This window comes from Topomyia yanbarensis, chromosome 3 (assembly GCF_030247195.1).
Source record: "Topomyia yanbarensis strain Yona2022 chromosome 3, ASM3024719v1, whole genome shotgun sequence".
NCBI lineage: Eukaryota > Metazoa > Arthropoda > Insecta > Diptera > Culicidae > Topomyia > Topomyia yanbarensis.
Window position 1 is genome coordinate 69,773,482 of NC_080672.1, and position 20,774 is coordinate 69,794,255.

Genomic DNA, 20,774 nt, shown 5'->3' on the forward strand with positions numbered 1-20,774 from the left:
CGGTTAGAATTTACATGAAAGTTGGCGACAGTCAACCACGAACGAATGTCGGTCGAATGTAAGAGGTCGGGTTTCTTGAAATTAGTTCAAGTTACCACCCATCGGAAATAAATATAATAATTGGTGAAGAAATAAATTTTGCAACAAATTCTTCGGATTGTTATATGATAGAGGCTGGGTACACGTTCAGTCTCCCGGAGCCTTTAAATGCCTTACTTCGAATGATGTCACAGATAAATTTGCTGTGAACTTATATTTTAAATTGCATTCATGGCTTTACCCGAAATAGGCAGGAAAATTTCAGTTTTCCACTTCGCTTTCACAAGACTTTCCAAGTCCGATTTTTTTTATAGAAATCATTCATACTTCGAAATAGAAAAAAAATAGTTGAAATGTTTCCGATTGATGGGGTAATTGTGCTCTATTTTCATCAATCGATTTCTATGCACATTGTCTGGGGAGATAATAGGCCTAGAGTCTGCAAGACTAAACAGTTTAAACGGAGTCCTAGGGGTTACAGGTCCGAATCCCGCCTCTGGGGGATTTTTTCACATAACAGTAAATAACCTGGATTCCTCACTTCCAAATGCATAATGAGCCCTACTGATGAAGCCTATAGCTCTTTATCGTACTGGGCTAGGAACAATTACGAATCTTAGAGTTATAGCTTCCTAGATGGGTTCGTCTATGTGTCCGGATACACAATTGCAGAATTGCAGAAGCAAGATTATATGCAATTCTGAAATGGGATTCACAAAACTCACACGAATAATAACACTAGAATGTTGCTTTTTTGCTTGGAAACTGCAACAACTTCTTCGACATTATTCAGTGCTATAATTATCTCATTTTTTAAGGTTTTGCGACTTAGTCCGGTCTGACCCAACACCGACCATATATTCTTCGTGCTGCTGCTGCAAATTGGTAAATAGCTTCTGATTCTTCTCACAGACTGCAAATTCTCAACTCCTAATATATGAATCAACAGTCATAATTTCACTCAGACAAAATCATACGTATTCCCCACGCACATTAAATGCCCCGTGGATTAGTTTCCTAGTTGGTCAAATAAACACTAAACAAACAAACAAAATTAGTTTGATCAGTCCAAAGAAATGTCAGTTGGATTAGCATCAACCGGCGGATACGGATAATCCTTACAATGCCATAAAATCAAAGAATATTTAAAATTACATACGACAATTCTGAATAAAATAAAATAAAGCCTACTTTATTATTTACAATAAAATAAGATCAGAGAAATTAGTTGCATAACCAAGACAGTTCATTTTCAAAGATAGCACTGTTGATGAATCACCTTATAAAATAGGTGATAAGGGACGCGGACGAAAATAGCTGACCACAACCCGCTCACTTTCCTTCAAAATAATAGAGAGAAAATAAATTTTTTTCAATTTTTTTGCGGTTCATCGAGAGGCTACTCATATTGTGCATTTTCATAAAAAAATCAAGTAAATTCGTTGATTAGTTTTTGAGTTCGCCAATTTGGAAAACACGGCTTCGAGAAAACCGCTATTAAAGGCTGTCCCACATCAAATTGCATCACGGAAAAAACGCTATAGAAAATAGCCCATTGTGAGGAACGCATGGCTGTTTAAAACAACATAAGTTCAGCGTGGCCACCGAGATCCAGAGGTTCAATACTAAAAATTAAACGTATAAAAAAGAAGTAGATTTTTTATCTACTACACCAGACGACCCCCCCCCCCCCTTAATTGATTCTATTAATTTAATAACTTTTTTGATATCGCCTACTTTTTTATTTTAATCATTTAATTCATTTTCTTCTGTTTATTTTCTCTTTTTATTAATTTTACCTATTTTTGGAGTAGAACGTTTCAATATAGGGGTCCCGTTTCAAAAATTTCGGCCGGAATTCTACCCGTGTTTTTGAACGTGTACTGAATGAAAAAATAAGATTTTTGAGCTATCTCATTGGAAATATGTACAACAATTTTGTGTCTAACTCCGTAGTATGTAGAATTACTGAAAATAATGGTAACAATGGATTTTATGAAAATAGTGTCTACTCCATGATTGGCCCCTACAATTCTACCAAGCAGCGAGCGTTGCTGGGACTGCCCCCTTTGTCATCCAATGAAATGCGACACGCGTGTAAAAACAGAACACATGAAAAAAAATCGTCAGTTTACTTTCAGACCTCGTAGTAAGCAAACGTATGCCAGATCAAACTCTTCGGGGCAATAAGCGTATTCCATGACTACCGCCGGCAATCATTCCAATGATGCACAGGCACGCCAGTTTCTTGCATACAATGATCACATCTTTTCTTTGCACTGGATAAGGGGTGATTGAGCGTGAGAGAACCCCGTTCTCTTGCTCTTTAAATTATGAGTGGCGTGTTCAGATAAATTCACCACTGCCCGCGCTCCAAAGTGCACTGCGATTTTACCAGATCGTTTTTTAAGGGGCTATATACAAAGTTGAGGCTCAAAAATTCGAAGAAAATTTTATTGAATATTCTGAAAGTACATACTTTTAGAAATATCTGTGCGAAATTTTATCCAAATCGGAGCACTAGATTTTAAATTATAGCCGTTTGCAGCGTGCTGATTCTTCCGCGCATGGATTTAACACAAAACTTTACACGCAATTATCTCAGAATGATTTTTTTTGAAAAGTATCGTTGCGGTCAATGTGATATCTCAAAAACTAATCACCAGATTTTCATATTTTTTTATTGTCTACTTAAACGGTTCCTTTTTCATAAAAAAATTTTGGTTTCCTTGCAATGAATTTTTGCTTAAAATTTTGAACACCGAAAAACTTAATTTTTTGGTCAACGTGTTTTTTTTTGCACGAAAAAAAAAATTATTGGGAAACCGATCCATTTAAGTACACCACAATACATTTTTCTTAAATAATCTATTTAGTTTTCGGATTTCAGTTGAGTAAAAAGTAAATAAGCTGCGTAAATAGTACTTCCCCACCCCAAAATAACCTAGTGGGGTTTAAACTTTGGAGCAAGCCTAACGTTTGAAATTTGTTTCGCATCGCAAGTCATTTATGTGAATGTAATGCAAACATGCGATATATTTCCAGTAATAATGTACGGGTACCATTGTATTTGGATTTCTACTAGAAATATCGAAATAACTGATTTTGATGCGACCATGCAGAAGATAGTAAAAATTGCAGCATTCGCATTAACAGTCTAAGTGTATTCTACTTCACTTCGGTTATGTTCCAGTCCCCCAGACATTACCCACCCATCTTTTTTTCATTTTGATTATTTTATCTGCTTTATTGGTTTTATAAATTTTATCCGTATTATTTATTTTATTTGTTTCATTTATTCCATTCTTTTATTTGTTTCGTTTATTTCATTCATTTATTTATTTTATTTATTGTATTTAGCTCATTTATTTCATTTGTTTTATTTATTTTATTCATTTAATTTATTTTGTTAGTTTGAATCAATTTAATTTATTCTACTAATTTTATATCTTTTTGCGCTTATGACTTGAACATTTCATTTGTTTTATTTTCTACAGTTTTTCAGTTTATTCGCGGTTTTATTCTGCAAACTACTGTTTGGCTTAATCTTGCTTTGTAGAAACAAAAATAGTTTCTTGATTAGTTACGATGTTACTTATTCATGGTTTCAGTAGTGTTAATGTCAGTAGTGTTAATAGTTGTTGGAGAACATTTTGTAACTTAAATGCTCTTTTATCACAAACAGAATAATTACTAGTGTATACTAGACATATCAAAGACATAGAGATTAGGCTAGTTCAAATAATGGCGGTGGTTAGCTATTTTCGTCCGCGTCCCTTTTCACTTATTTTTAGAAAGTGATTCATCAGCAGCGCTATCTTTGAAAATGAACCAGCTCGGTTATGCAACTAATTTTTTCCGATTTTATTTTAATACATTTAATTAAACAGTTGTTTCGTTATAATCCGAATTGCACACATTTTGTTGTATGTAATTTTAAATATTCTTTGATTTGATGGCGTTGTAAGGAATCACGTATCTGTCTGTTGATGCCAATCGAGCTTACTTTTCTTTCGACTGAGCAAACTAATTTCTTTGTTTGTTTAGTGCTTATTTGACATACTAGGAAACTAATCCACTGGGTGTTTAATGCGGTTGGAGAATACGCATGGTCTTGTCTGAGTGAATAATGGCTTTTGAATTATGCATGAGGGCTGAGAATTGACAATTCGCAAGAAGAATTCAAGGCAATTTATCAATTTTCGGCAATCATACTAGAACAAAGAACAAATGTTTTCATGTCAAAGTCATTGGTTTACTTTAAAACCATTAAATCATAAATAAATTTTATTAATTTTTCTTATTGTATTGAGTACTTGCTTATGCTTTGGAGTAATACATGCTCTATATTATTGTCACGTCAACCATATTTCTTCATGAGTATAAAAATATTGTAGCTTGATTATTAAAGCAAAAGGTGACAAGTTAGTTTCTTATCGTTCTTATTGTTTTCAATCTTGGTCTAGTGATTAGCGTAAAAAACGCGCACATGTCAGCGGTTGTATATCCTACATACAAATTAGTCGTTTCAGGTATTTCGGTAGTTTTATACCGTTTAAATTAGATGGCGTTACAAAGTGTGCAAATAATTATAACATAAGAATCAATCGTCCGCGGAGAAAAAAGCCAATACATACACTACCGGTCAAAAGTTAATGTTCATCCTACAATGTTAGTGTAGTATTCAAAAAGCTATGGTATTATTTATAACTATTTTTCGACCCATTTCTCTACGATTGACACATAAAATATCTAGTTTTTTCACTTTTCAATAATTAGATGATAATCTTCGCATTAGTTCATTTTGAATAGATTTTTCTTTCGACACTTACGATTTTCAATGTGAAAATCTTTCTACTTACCTTTAAATAAAGAAAAATATAAAAAACAATTTGGAATATAATGTTTAAGTGAACTCTCGCAGCACTAAGATGTTACACGTATTATGTACTCAACGTATTGAAAGAAGACAACCTGTCATAACAAGTTTGATTGTGATCTACGCGTCACCCAAAGGCGTCAAACCCCCTCCTACACTCTGACCAGTAGCGTGTAGCAACATGATATGGTTAAGAGGCACGTGCTTGACAAAGTCTACTGAGAAACCCACTCAATTATGTAAAATTAAAAAAAAAAGCGGATGAACTTGAACTTTTGACTGGTAGTGTAAGTATCATTAATAATAATACCAAAATTTATGCACGAAAAATAATGCGAAACACCAACCATAATCGTTTTTCTTTATATTGTATTGTTTTTGGAATGCTGGAATGAAGGAGCAAGGAATAATAAAATTGTTCACCTGCCGTTTAATACTATTAAATATAACCAACACTCCAGACTATCGGCTGTCCGGAGCTGAAATTACTTTTTTAACAAACCGATCGTTTCCAAATTTATTCAATAAACGATAAATCTATAATAAATTCTCGGCAGCCGGCTGCCCAAAGCAATAAACACATGGTAACACTACAGAGAGTTGCATAGATCGCATCACTCATCAAGGTGAATTCAGATTTGTGGAACTCTACCCCATCCTACTATAAAAAACTCTTTCCCATAGCAAACGTTGAGATGCAGAGGTATTCACGGTCTCCACAAAACCGATTGTTACACTAACATTCCTTTCCTTCCCCGATGACTGTAAGGACATTACCGGCGCCGCTATTGTCATTTCAAAGTATTGAACTCTTGAAAGTGTACTTTGAGGATGGATGGCTACTCCCAGACCCCATTCTTTGATTCTCTGTGCAATTTCGCTTATTCTGATCAATCACGGAGTAGCAATTACAAATTGTCATCATAATCATGCTAACCTTTAGTTTTATTTTTTAGTAATTAGCGTAAAAAAGAGATCAGTAGTTCAAATAACATTCTTCATAATGCAATCAAATCGACACAGCATCAATCACTATTGAGTCAGACCGAGTTAAGTGACACGAGAGAAATGAATTTAAAGTTTGATGCACTGTATTTTTTTAAGTTACCAGACATTTACCATTTTATATTTTTCCACTACTCAACAATATTTTAAGGTAAAACTGGAAATGACTGGTTCTATGCACTAATTGATCCACTGTGATTGAAGCAATGAGTATCTTCTAGAGACTTGGTAACAAGATCAAATAACATGCAAATAGAGCAAATTGAAATTGGTAAAAGTCTGGTAACTTCAAAAATACACTGTTTAAACTTAAAAAATCATTCTCCCCGAAATTAATAATATGTCATTTAACAACACAAATTGATTTTATGTCTCCAGAAATGTTTAAATTTCCTTGAAGATTAAATTTTAATCCTTAGATAAATCTCATTTGCTTTAATATTTGATATCAAACTAATGTTATCAATTAATATGCATTTGTGCCATAACCCTACAGCTCACACAGATTAACACTGTACACAACAAAACTCGTACTAAACGAAATAGTTTATAAGTACAACTCCAGCGGCTTCCTTCTGATAGAGAACTTCCTGAAACGGTGGTACGATAACAGTAGAAGGACAGTCATTTTATCTTACTCTGAGATACTCGGCAGCTTATCATGTTGTGCCAGTTGACAAAATCAACTATCTCACACATGTCTCGGCAAGGCAAACCACTCGCAATCAGCGAGAAAACGCACAGCGAAACCGGCTCCCAACGTCGGGGTACGGAACAATCAGCCACTCCACAGTCTACGATACAAACTCTCAATTTCGAACCATTTTGCTTCGAAGAAGCCTTGGATAACAATCAACTCAAGATAGTTGCTTAAAAGCAACAACACAGCCGGTCGCGTAAACTTGACCTTTTCACATCGCAACTCATCCATTGCCACCTTCGCCATTCCGGCAATACCATACATATAACATGAGCCAGAGAAAACTAAAAATCGTTAAATATCAACCAACAGTGTGGAACGTGTTTTAACACTTATGTGTTTTTGGCACCCCCTGAAGCCGGGGTAGACGTTAACATGCATGTCTGTCAGTCAGTCAGACCGATATCGGTGCACATCCACCAGTTAGTCAGTCAGTCAGCCAGTCTAGGCTAAGGTGAGCGACCGACGGCAGTCAGCCAGCCAATCTTTTCGGTTGTTTCATGAAATATGCATCAATCATCTGAAATAAAAAAAAAAAAACAAACAAATCATACACCACAACAAACACTCATCGGGTTGTAAATTGCGCTTCGTTTCTCGAGAAAATTTGTTCAGGAAAAGTTAATCGTGTTTGCTAACGGTGGAACACGGATAAGCTAAGACTAGTGGGTAGTGGTTTTTAAACAACATTTTATATACATAGTAATGGGTGTAGCTGATTTGTGGTTTTATACCGGGAAATGAAATTAAGTCTTTAGCTGTATTTACTACCGAAATACTTATTCTGACTTCCAATGAAGTTGATGTTTTGTTTCGATTTTGCGATTTGTACATTTTACATTTTTTCGAGTTTCAGACATTTATAGGTTCATCTTTACAATTCAATTTCAACAGTATGAATTTATTGCACTACCAAAAACAAAATTAATTTCTGGAAACCTTTCTCTCCTGTTACATTTTGTGTACTCTATCTCCGGAAAATCTGACTGAAATCTAGTGACACTTTTGGCAACCTTTAGAACAGTGTCTCGTCCGGCTTAGCACAAGAGCAGTGCAATGCACCTATAAAATTAAATCTCAAACCTAGCGCAGTCCGTGTTTTGAAAAACATTACACCCCATTCTAAGTACATTGAATGACCTTTCGAGCTAGATTATATTGGCAAATTTTCCCATTCTAAGCAAACTGACCGCCATTATTCCAAACGAACCCCCCTGTACACCGACAAATCGTTACTTGCCACTTACTCGGTTGTACTTTTAGTCAATATACAGAGCTACTACACCGGATTAGGAGACACTCAATGGACGTGGATCGTGAGAACTGTGCTGCTGCATTTACGGCAGCGAGAAATTCTATTTTTAGTGTTTCTGTATCCAGTAATCAGCGGCTTTCAGCTCAGCCACAATGCGACTACTGGACCAGTCAGAGAGTGTTAGGTTGTGTTGCAATAGTTTAGCCTCTGTGGGCAAGTCTCAGTCGTTCATCATCGAGCGCGGCTGACTTGCTAGAGAGACCTAGTACTCGGGTGTAGCCTAACTAAAGGTGAAGTTGTTAGGCGAGTTTTTTTTGTTCATTGTGTTGGTTTTTCCATGCCGGCTTGTTTTATTGCCAATTGCAGCATCAACGGGGGCCTTATTTTTTCGCGACCGCACTTTTATTTGCGCTGCTGGGTATGGTGTGGGAAAATTCAATTGTTGAAAAAATTTAGGTTTGCTATAGTTGCGAATTGTATGGACAATCTTTTTTTTTCAAGTAAACGACAGATTTTAGGTCATGATGCAGATGCAGATACTGATATGCTAGTTGTCATCATTTTTCTTGTCAATGTTTGTTACCTCACATTTTAGGTATTTGCTAATATTTCTTTTCTTTTTGGCTCTTTGCAGGTGAGATTACGATCTTCGTTTTATTATTGCGACACTGTGATCGTAGCGATAATAGCCATGGTAAGAACAAGTCAAACGAATGAAAGATTCAATATTTTTAAGTCCGAAAAAATTTCTTATGCACTGCAACAGTCTAGTTTGATATATTTAGACGATAGCATGTCCAATGAATACACAATCTCTGTCGAATTAAATCAATAGAAGCAACAATACAACACTCCACAGTGTTTTAAAACGTCGTTTTCGTGCTCAAAATTAATAGCGTCTAAACCGTTGACTTTAGAGGTATAGTTTGTTCGGAGAAGTTGTCCTTCTTATGATTGCGCATCCACAGAAGTATACCGTTCAGTGATTAATTCACCTATGAGTGATATACGAAATTTATTTTCTAAACTAATTAAGATAGAGACTTTGTGTCTTCGACAAAGTTGTAGCAAATGCCATTACAAAAGAAATTGCTGAAGACATCATATATCTAGCTTTAATAGTTTACGAGTTATGGAACATATTATATGGAAGACTACTTAAAATTAGTTTTTTCATGATAACTTTTTTAGACGTTCTCGTATCTTCTTCGAATCTTCTACAAAGTTGTTTGCGTTATAGTTATCCAAAAAAGGAAAAGGGAACTTTGACCACAATCAAGATCAAAGTACGAAACGTAGCATATCGTGCGTTCGAGAAGTTTGTCACGTGAAATTTAAACAATCAGTGAATACTGGTAAGCTTGAAAAAACGATGGATATTCCACCAGAAGGTTTATTAATGTCTTTCGTGACATTTATAATGGAGCTTGATTAACGTCACCTGTTCACAATGTGGATCCTGTCGTGACTGAAATTTTACCATAAAAACATGAAGCTGTTTGTCGAAGTACGCTGGAATATTTCATTTTATACCACTGCGATGGCATATTGTATTGAACATAACTCTCGGGGAGAATCGCGTCGACTAACAATCGGGCCACTATATGGAAGTAAAAAGCTAGTACTTTCAGTATGTTATGATGTTGTTTGCTCCTTTTTGCTCCTTAACGAATTATTTAAGGTGGAAGTTACCCCAAACAAATCGTAAAATTTGGAATATATTTTTAAATTCAACAGATAGGAATTAACTATGCTCGGCAAAAATATGTGTTTCGATACCGCAAACAACTTTGTAGAAGATTCCAAGAAGATACGAGAACGTCTAAAAAAGTTATCATGAAAAAACTAATTTTAAGGGGTCTTCCATATAATATGTTCCATAACTCGTAAATTATTAAAGCTAGATATATGATGTCTTCAGCAATTTCTTTTATAATAGCATTTACTACAACTTTGTCGAAGACACAAAGTCTCTATCTTAATTAGTTTAGAAAATAGATTTCGTATATCACTTATAGGTGAATTAATCACTGAACGGTATACTTCTGTGGATGCGCAATCATAAGAACAACAACTTCTCCGAACAAACTATACCTCTAAAGTCAACGGTTTAGACGCTATTAATTTTGAGCACGAAAACGACGTTTTAAAACACTGTGCACTCGAAGCAAGAAGCAACTCATTTTGCTGAGTACCTTCACACGGGCATACCGATAGTTTTAGACTGCTATTGGTATTTATCTCTAAGGACTAAATTTAAGGAGACCATTTTATGCATGATAGACACTACTACTAACATAATTAAGTAAAGGAATTTGCGTTATGACTTCGTCTCATCACTATCTGGTACTGACTTAGCGCAATATATTCGCCAGAAACTTACCATTAATTAGAAGCGGCGTGGCGCAAGTACCAAAGTTCTGCTTACTGATAAGAAATGCAGTGAAATTGAAACGGCATTTCGGCTTGCAAACTAAAGCGTAGCATTTTTCCCTAAGTGAAAAATTATATTTTTTGATCTAGTGTCTAACTAACGAATCAGTCAGTTCCTCTGAAGCGTTTTGTTATACCGATTTTAAGGACCCTTTCTTCAGCTCAAGTTTAGTTTTATCATTTTTTTTCGAAGCACTGCTTTATTTATAAAAGTTAGATTTTTGTAGTTCGAATTCTTCTCATTTGTAGGGGAATTGTGGGAAAAACCGACACTGTGGGTAAAACCGACACCCCACAACATTTCCTAGAAATCAAATTTTTATGCATTTCATAATGATACATTATTATTAGTACGTTTATTTAGAGCATTTGAAGAAAAATTGGATTTACGTTAGTACGCCGAATGTCATAAAAATAAACAAAACATACGAAAGCAGCGTTCATACTCGTCTGGATGTTAAATTTCGTTGGTAGATTTTAAGGTTTTAACCGAACAAAACCTTTTCAAATCACCACATTTTTCAGTACCTATTATTATCGGCCTGTCCTATGATCAACTAGGTGCATTGAAGACGAGTTTGAGAAATTCAATATTTTTAATCGCTTTTATAAAAAAATGTGCGCTGTTGGGGTAAAACCGACACCCTATGGTTAGGGTAAAACCGACACGCTGTTAAGATGGTTGTGTATACTTGCGATTCATTTCAACATACTGGGGATCTTTGTGACACTTCAATTAGCCTATTAGAACACTATAGTATCAACAGAAATGCACAGAAATACTTTTATTGTGTTTATTTCTTGTAAGTCTCTTTGAAAATTAAAAATTGGAATTTTTGCTTATCTGATTCTATCGAAGCTGTTGCTATTTCTGCAAAAAGCTCATCAATCCGAATTTCTAGTGTTCTCTTGGTTTTTCATAGACGAACTTTATCACAATGGGATAATGATCTTATGTATACCCCAATAGATCGTTGATGATCAGAGTCCGAAAAATCAAATCTGAAAAAGATAGTTTTACTAAGAAGTGTGTGTGTCACTTATAAGTGAATTAATCCAATTAGCAGAACGTAGAACGCTTGCAAATCTTCTCTTACGAAATAATATGACACTGGAGGTTGCAATGATGTGCGCAAGGATTATTTGGAAATACTCATAAAAAAATAATCCTTTAGCATAAAATACTCTTATTTATAGTACTACGCTTTCGAACTTTCTTCCCCTCACTACATGATGAAGCAATAAAAAGCACATATTTGCATCATACATACTCACACTTTATTAATCAAGCACATATCTCATGTTTAATAAAGATAAAGATTTTAATAAAGTGGAGAGAAAATAAATTAAAGGGGGTGTCGATCTTACCCCTATGGGGTGTCGGTTTTACCCGCAGTGCTTACAAAAAGTCACTTTGTTTTCCAAGTTTTACAACCAATATTTTTTAATGAAATTAATTTTTTGAAGTGCTGAAAAAATTAAGTCTTGTGAAGAATTTTCTGAAGAAGAATTCTGCATAAAAATTATAATTTTATTGGTTTTGTGGCAACTTAGAAAATTTGTTAAGCTTAAGGTGTCGGTTTTAACCATAATTCCCCTACCTAGCAAACCGACTGGGCTAGACATAACATTCAACAATGAAACATAACTTAAATGCACGGTTAGAACAACTGGTCGGGACTGAAGTCCCGGTGGTAGCGATGTTCTGATTTTAGCAGATGAGGACACCGAAACTTTTTTGGCTACGAAATCCATGGGGGCACATACCTTAATCTAGTTGTATTTATGCACAAAGTGGGGCTTAACTCACTCTGGAGAAACATCATTGTACATAATTTACTCCTAAAAAGTAAACAAATAGATTAAACCAATTTATACATAAGGGCAAAACATCTAACAATTAAATGCTTGTGTTTATAATTCATTTCATCAGTAACTAGTACCAACTTGGAGCCAGTTAGACGAGTAACCTTCCGGCAGTCGAGCTAGTGCACGCTACTCTGAAAATCAAGCGAAATCGTCTCGTTCAGTGGGCCACAAGCGTAACTAAGCAGAGGATTCATCAAAACTAACACAAAATTAACACTAAATCCAAATAATTACACAGCTTGTGTCTAGTTGGTACTAAGGAATTCCACGAAGATCCGTCCGAAAATCTTTAAAATCGTGACCGACCATCTTAGATTCCAATGAAACTTTACACATTTCGCCGGCATGGAAGACTAAACATTTTCCACAATCAGTAAAATTATTTTGACTCAAGAGCAATTTTTTAAAAGGGCGTAGACATTTCTACGTGCATTAATTTAAATTTTTTTGTGCGATTACTCTATTTTATACAGCAAAACTTTCAGAGAACGAGTTACAGGGAATGAATATTTCTGTACGAAAAAAATACACTGAAAATTTTTTTGTCATTTTTCAAAAAAAAAAACAAAAAAACTGTGTTAAAAATTTAAATTGAAAAAAAAACATTTTTTCTAATTTTTTATATTTTGTCAACAAAAACCTTAAGAAAAAAGAAACATTTTGAATATGATTCTATGATGGAGAACTTATCGGTAAAAAAGTTTTTCTAACAATAACTTTATACATGTTTTCAAATACCATACTGATTGACATACAAAACTGTAATTTTATTACAGAATATAATTCTAAGTATCGTTCTAAATCAAAATGCATTATAAAAAATCTTCCGAAATGCGATAGTTTTCGGGATATTTGGAATTCTGTCCCTTCATAAACAGTTAATTCGTGTGATTATGCCCTTTTTAAAAGCTATTCGTGTCACCCCATCAGAAATTATCAAAAATCTAATGTTTATATTTATGTTAACTTATTCAGTGTATTTGGATCATGTAGAAACTTTCATTAAAAAAGTTTCTTAACAACAACTTTTGACATATTTTTATAATTCATACTGTTTGCAGTCAAAAATATAACTTTATTTTTGACTATGATTCCAAACGCCATTTTAAATGAAAATGCTCAAAACAAAAATTTTCTGAAATGGTTCTCGAGATATTTTAAATTTTATTTTAACAGCACAATCATTTTGTGTTATTATAACCTTTTCATAAGTTATTCGCGATTTTCCATCAAACAACAATAAGTTTTTCAAAAGGCCCATAAAATTTCCTATACCTTTGTCTTTGACATCAAGGCGATATTGTAACCCATTTGAAAGCTACATGAAAACAACCAAAATATGATCGAACTATTTAGTTCAATCATCAGACGCTATGGGTGAATAGTATTTTGATTGTTTTCGTATAGCTTTCAAATGATTCACAATATCGCGTTGATGTCAAAGAGGAAATACAAGAAATGTTATGGGCCTTTTGTAAAACCAATTGTTGTTGATGGAGAAATGCGAATAACTTATGAAATGGTCGTAATAAAACAAAATAATTGTGTTGTTAAAACACAATTTAAAATGTCTCGAGAAATACAACATTTTAGAAATTTTTTGTTATGAGCATTTTGATTTAAAATAGCGTTTAGAATCATATTCAAAAATAAAATTGTATTTTTGACTGCAAATAGTATGAAGTATAAAATATGTTAAAAGTTTTTAGGAAAACTTTTTTTATTGAAAGCTTCTCCATGATCGAAATACACTGAAAAAGTTTCTTTTACGCCTATGGTGGGTCGTCACTAATATTCTAGGGATCATGAACCTTTTTGTGTAATCATGAGTTCTGTTAAATTTTGTGCGTGAAAATCCTAAGCTCATGCACAAAATCCATATTTTCTTAATTTTATTACATCATAACAGTGGAAACGTTTTTTATGATTTTAGGAACTATTTCGTGAGCACGAATGGTTAATCGTGACTAATTTGGAACATTTGCAATCTTAAATTAGTTCACGAGGGATGAATGGTTCCATGAATGATGTTCCGAACTTCGTGAAATAGTTCACGTTTAAATATGCAGAATTTCTTGTTGCTGTGAACTAATTCAAAACCACGAAATAAATACTATTCTAAAATTTGTCGGACGTAGTAACAGGCAAAACCTCTGTCGGCAATTCGTGAGACTTTAAGAATCGCATCTGGAGACCATTTATTCCTGAAGATTGGTCAGTTGATAATACCGTACCGGAAGCGAATATTTCCGATTGGAACGGCATGACAGAGAGCCATCTAAATATAGGTATATACGATATACATAGCATCTTAAGAATAAGGGAGCATTGTCTTTATTTTATCGCGGTCGTTGACTTTAAATTTTATTCTATCCAATTAAGTTTTCGTAAGGTAGAATATTTCCTGAAGGTGAACATGGAGGGTAGACTTACAGAAGCCTCATATATCCAGTTTCACCATCTGTCCCATTCAATCCTGATATCATTGCACACTAGACTGCGAATTTTCGAAAACCTTATCGGCCCAGTCCTGAGTCAATTCCTAGCCCCACCAGTAGTGTCTGCTTTGAATTTTAACCAAATCGTACAAGTCTAGCTAGCGGAAATGTTTACATTTCAAATCAAGATGTTTGGTCATAACATGATATCGTCGATGTTCAACATTTCTTTGAAGAGACGTTGAAAGGCAATTTCGAGAGTTTCTATTTTTCAATATGTATTATTTTTACCTTTATAAGACACTACTCAAAGCGTATAAGCTTAACGGAGACGTGGACCTTTTCTATCTACAGTGAAAAAGCAACAAATGAAACATTGATGGGGTCTTTGAGATTTTGTGCACGTTGTTTTTAGTGTGCGTTGAGATATTCTTTTCCGTAGTGATGAAGCATTTTATGTGTCTCCTAATAACGCCTGAGCTTTTCTCTCTTAGATTGTTTGCGTTGGCGATTTGGCAGCGTTCAGCTTTCATCGCTGCTGGTATTTTGTTCCTAACGGTAAGTCTTCGATTTTTGTTATTGTCCAGGTGATCGGGATCTTAATTTAAACATGTTCGGATTCAGCACAGTTTATCAGCACAGTTGATACTATAATTTCATAAGTTTAGCACAAGGCTGAATCTCTAGTTGGGTTGTTATAACACATTTGTGTCAAAGTTTTGGGAACTCTTGTTTGATCTTAAATTTCCTTAACCAAGAGCTATTTATTTCGGCTTTGTGGTAGCACTTCCTCAAGCTGATTTATTTGATGTCTCCTTACGAGAATCCTTTTGGCATTTAGAAAGAATTTCAGGCGAGGACATCATCATCTTCGTATTATTTCTAGGTACAGTAAAAGATGGCCTCCCATGGATATTTCCAGATAGCACAAGACTTCGTCATGGTCAGTGGAGTAACATTTCTAGAAAAGAGTACTTAGCGCGTCTCGTAAAAGAAAGCTCCAGTTTCCTCTACAACAAGAATCATTCCCATGCAGCTACGTATTGTGGCAATGAAATCGAAACGTTAATCCAGTCTACTAACATTAAGATGCAACCAGTCGCAACATTTTAGTCGCACGGCTGCATTTCCTATTGATGACTCTCTGCGGTTTTATCGCTTTGTGTGTACACTTCCTTGGATATTAATTAGCAATCATTGAGAGCGGCTAAAATGCTGCTACTAGTTGCAACATTAAGTTCCTCGTGTAAACATAGACTAAGAAAAATTAAAAACAAAAACATATAGGCGTCTGTCTGATTGATTGGGAATCAGTGATTTAACTGCAATCGATATGCGGTTGAAAGAAATAAAATCACAACAATGCCTACGGTCTACTTTTTCTACCAGCAATATATTTTATCAATTTTCACCCTTGTTATTTGCTTGCAAAATTTTAAAAATACAAACCAGTCTTTCCGAGCTCGTCTGTGACAGCACAGGACACTGAAATACATCCCAAATACGAAATATAGATCTTTGGGAAACTTGTCATTTTAATATGAAACTTTATTCTGACCAAAACGCTCTCGTCATTCGTGTCGGTATTCTTCAAACATTTTGAGCACCTAATAAAGCACTATATCGACATTACCATGGATCGACCGGTGTGAAGAGTAATTTCCCCATGAAACGTACAAGAGACGATTTCAGATTTCACCAAGCAGAGCTAATTCTGTGACATGAACTGAAGCAGGACCATTGAGCTCGAATGAAACTGTAATATTTTCATTGGATTACCGAAGCCAGTGGACTGATCGAGATATGATCCGTCTTTACGTATAGGTACACTTGGCTAGGGCCAGGGGATTTTTGGGGCCCGTATTTAGAATAGTTATGTAATCATACTAGCTGTCTAGTCTGGCGGTGAAAATAAGCTATAAACAGATGGGTTGGTATATTCTCAAGATTGCTCAGATTATCATATACTAGTCCTAGAAAACGCTTTTGTTGTCTGGAAATGAATTGATTTTGCCACTAGAGCAAACGTGGATCAATCAATGCCGGGACAAGTTAAATTTATGGTACCATAACAGCAAACAGTCCAACCAGATCGATACTCCAAATACTAACTTTTCAACATATTAGTCTTGATGCAGCAAAATCAGATCGATTGGTTTATAACAAAGCCGACAGTTTAAAGCACCTTCATTATTTTGTCGAGTAAGCCACACCCATGTTCGATTCGTTGCTAATAAGGCATCACCAATTCAATTGTTCTTAGTACCTAGGACACTTGAGTATTTTCTATATATTGGTTTATTTAAAACAACTGGTTTGTAGAAGTTTTCGCAGCCCGTTTTTGGCGAGACTTGAACTGAAATCAAATTTATTTAATTCAATGGTACATTTCAGTTAAGTCATACTAACATACAATTAGTTTCTTCTCGAGTGTCTTCAAGTAGACAATTGCACTCTTGGAGATGATTTCCAGATGATAAGTAACTAAATAACAATAAGAGATGCATTTAATCATGATGCTACTCGAGCATAAACTTGGTGTCGTAAATTTACTTCAAACCTATTCTCTACATAGCAAACCTCTGCTACATAATAAGGTAGCTCGTACCACAATCGACCTTTGCTCAATTTGAGATTAGTGGTATTTGATTTACCGATATTTTCTAATAATTATACTAAAGATAACCTATCGCACAATGTGGTCCAGATGATTCCTCTCTGTTTCGTTTGTTTACAATTAGCTTTGTCTATTTATTATCAGGTCTTGCTCCGGCATCCCTACACCTCGCCGCATCGAATAGATGTAGCAGTGATTGCAGCGAACGAGGGGCTTGTTGGAAAGGTTATTAACAGGTTGTTTCTGGATATAACGGATAGCTACTATGTAATCTTCTTATTCGGCCTTTGCTTCTTTGCTGCTTGTTGATTTGAAGGCACTAGACGCAGTCAATGATGAAGAATCATTCGTTACTGCCCAGCCAGGAGCCATGGGTTTAACATAATATGTTGGTGAATGTGGGCTGAAAATTATAGACGAAGCTTCCTTAGTACGTAATCATTGTGGTCTTACAACATACAGCAACATCGTCCCATATTTGCATTGAATGATCAGGTAGAACCGACTTGGTTTAATAGAAGGCATTTTCATCAAATGAAGGTCATTGGAAATATCTCGAGTCTCATGCGCAGCTTCAAGAGCTGTTCTTTTTCACAGATAGCCGGTCTTATGGTTATTTCGATAAATCAACAATCACTTATTTCAATCCACTTTACAAACAGTAAGCGGTACTTTGCGTTGCAAGCTAGACAAAGCTACACTACCCATAGGTAAATTTAATTAGTTGCCTGACTGCCAGTAGAGAAGCAAGTAGGGAGCAAGACTCTTAGGTATATCAATCGTGTCAAGGAAATCAAGTTGTGGCCAACTTTTTAATAACGAATCGGATATGGGTGCAACTTATACGACAAATAATATTGTCGAATATACGTTAATTTCTCTAAAATGGTCGGTGTTTAGTCAGACCGGACTAAGTCGCAAAACATAAAAAATGAGATACTATTAACACTGGATAAAGAATTTCGTCAGCTACATTAGACTTTTTCCAGAATTGAAATATGTAACATTAAACAAGAACTGTGACACAAAGAATGCGCAATAATTTTGTGCAGCAACAGTAGGGTACCAATAAAAAGTATAGAAAAAGGTGGCCATCGAAGTTTATAACCGGACACATCTAAAAAACTTTAGCACTTCGTTAAAAAACTCTATGCCAAATTTTAGCTCTATTGGATTAAAAGATCGCGGTAAATGGTCAAGGTTCAACAATTTTCACCCATAATGAAACACCAGAACAGGGATGTCGAGATCTAGTGTAATCTCGATTTTTTTTAACTTTTTGAGTTGAGTATAGACTTGGGTTTGAAAAGACAGCTTTTAATATTTTAGATGGCAAAAGTTTAACCCTTGTGAAGGCAAGCTAAAATCCTAACATTAAAGGGCAAGCCGGGCCTCTCGGGCCCGTCTAAATTCAAGCTCTTTTTTGCCGTTCTCATATAAAAAGGTTATGCAATCGGTCGAAATTTCGACTTTTTGACCGAGACCCGCAGGGCCAAATCTCTTATACCATTCGACTCAGTTCGTCGAGGTCGTAAAATGTCTGTATGTGTGTATGTATGTATGGATGTATGTATGTGGCAAACCATTTCACCGATTTTTCTCAGAGGTGCCTGGACCGATTTGTACAAATTTTGTCTCAAAGGAAAGGTACAGCCTTCCCATCGGTCACTATTGATTTTTTATTGATCCGACTTTCGGTTCTGGAGTTACGTGTTGAAGAGTACAATCACACAGCAAATTTCCACAGAAACTGAAACCACCACGATGTCCAAATGATGCAATATATATTAAAATATGTGCAACATTACTTGGCTTTGCAGATCTAGATCATTAATGACCCACCGAAGACACTTCGACCACATTGGCCAGCTATGCCGGTTCTTGATGCCCCGGGGGAACTTACCAAGTTCCTAAGATAATGTCATACCTATTTCTCAGCGAATTCTTCACCGATTTTTTCAAACTTGGTTTTAAATGAAAGGTACAGCATTCCCATCAGCTGCTGTTGAATTTCTAATTGATCCGACTTCCGGTTCCGGAATTACAGAATGATGAGTACGAACACGCAGCAAATCCCGATTTCAGCGTATAAGGCGATGGATGTAAAAAAGTCAATTTTTTTCCAAAAGGTGAGTACTCGGAAGATCACGTCGACTGTCGATTGTTTCTGAGCTCCATTTCGTTTGAACACGATCAATAAATTTAATTTCTTCTGCTGCATAACCGGAGTACATATTCAGATTTTTCTTCCGAGTCTGCATCAGATTCATCGTCGGAAGCAATATCATTCACATCTTCTTCCTCGCTTTGCAAATCAATTTTGGAATCGTCTGCTGTTGAATTTGCTCGAATTTCTTCTATTATTTCAGATTCTTTGAAAAGATTGAAAACATGGGCATATCGTCTTATAGCCATTTCAATTTTTTGTTGCTTTTAGATCCTGCAATTTGAATAATTACGACAACTATAACACAAAGAATAGACAACAAAAATAGACAAAAACGACAGAGTTAGGTTATGTTGTATCCAAATAATTGTCAAGTAGACCACAGTGGGTGAAATAAAAGTATTTACCCAAAAAAATATGACACACGTCATTATCGTATGCTATTTTTACATTTCTTATAAAAGAAATATATAGAATTCGCTCAAACTTTCAAGATTTTTTTCTTATAAGAAAAGGTAAAAAGATAAAATACATTAAAACATGAAAAAATACCTGCTAATATGAAGTGAACTCATCAAAATGTTTTTTTTTTTCTGATAAATATTAATGTATAAAACCCGTGGTATTCCTAGTAAATATTGAATGCACACCGGGCCTGCCAGGCCCGGTTTGTCTTTTTATGCAGGTAAAAAATTCAATCATAGCTGCGCATCACTCCATAGATGAAAATTTCACAATTCTTTATTTTTGTTATAGATTTCAAAGCTACTTATCAAAATTTCCATGTCTAAGCTTATACTGCATATACATTTTTTGTAACTAAAAAATTGTAACGTGCCGGGCCTCTGAGACCCGCTTGCCTTTTTGAGGGTTAAAAAATAAAGGAAGCGTCGATATCTTATTTTATCTTGTAAAAAAATTGAAAAAAGTTATCAGACATTCTTGAACTGAGATTTACAAAAAAATATTCAAATATTTGTCAGATTTCGTGTGCAGCTTTGACATACAAAAAATTAAAGACATCTCACATCTCAAATCAAAATTAAAAGCCAGGCATTTGCGTTTCATGACATTCTAAGACATCACATCCCTAAATCCAAAGATGGAAGCGTGAACAATTGTTCCTGCTAATTTCGCTTCCTGGACCACTGTGCATTCTAAGACATTTGAAATAAAAAACTAGAATTCAATTTTTTTTGTGATGCTAAAACTTCAGAGGTTACGAAAGCGTCTTCGTTTCACTTCTGGGAAGAATCGGAAAAAATCTTGAAGAGTTACACGCTACGGCATTCTACTGAACGAACGTGTGAACGAGGCGAACATCATAACACGTATGGTCAAAAATTCCTTACGGTCTTCCAAAGAATAGGTT

The 20,774-nt window shown here is 35.1% G+C and overlaps 1 protein-coding gene across 1 annotated transcript in view; it reads left to right on the top strand.

The window, feature by feature from the left end:
• LOC131690057 (IQ motif and SEC7 domain-containing protein 1) overlaps positions 1-20,774 on the top strand; it is a 273,302-nt gene that overhangs the window by 105,528 nt on the left and 147,000 nt on the right. The window lies entirely within an intron of this gene.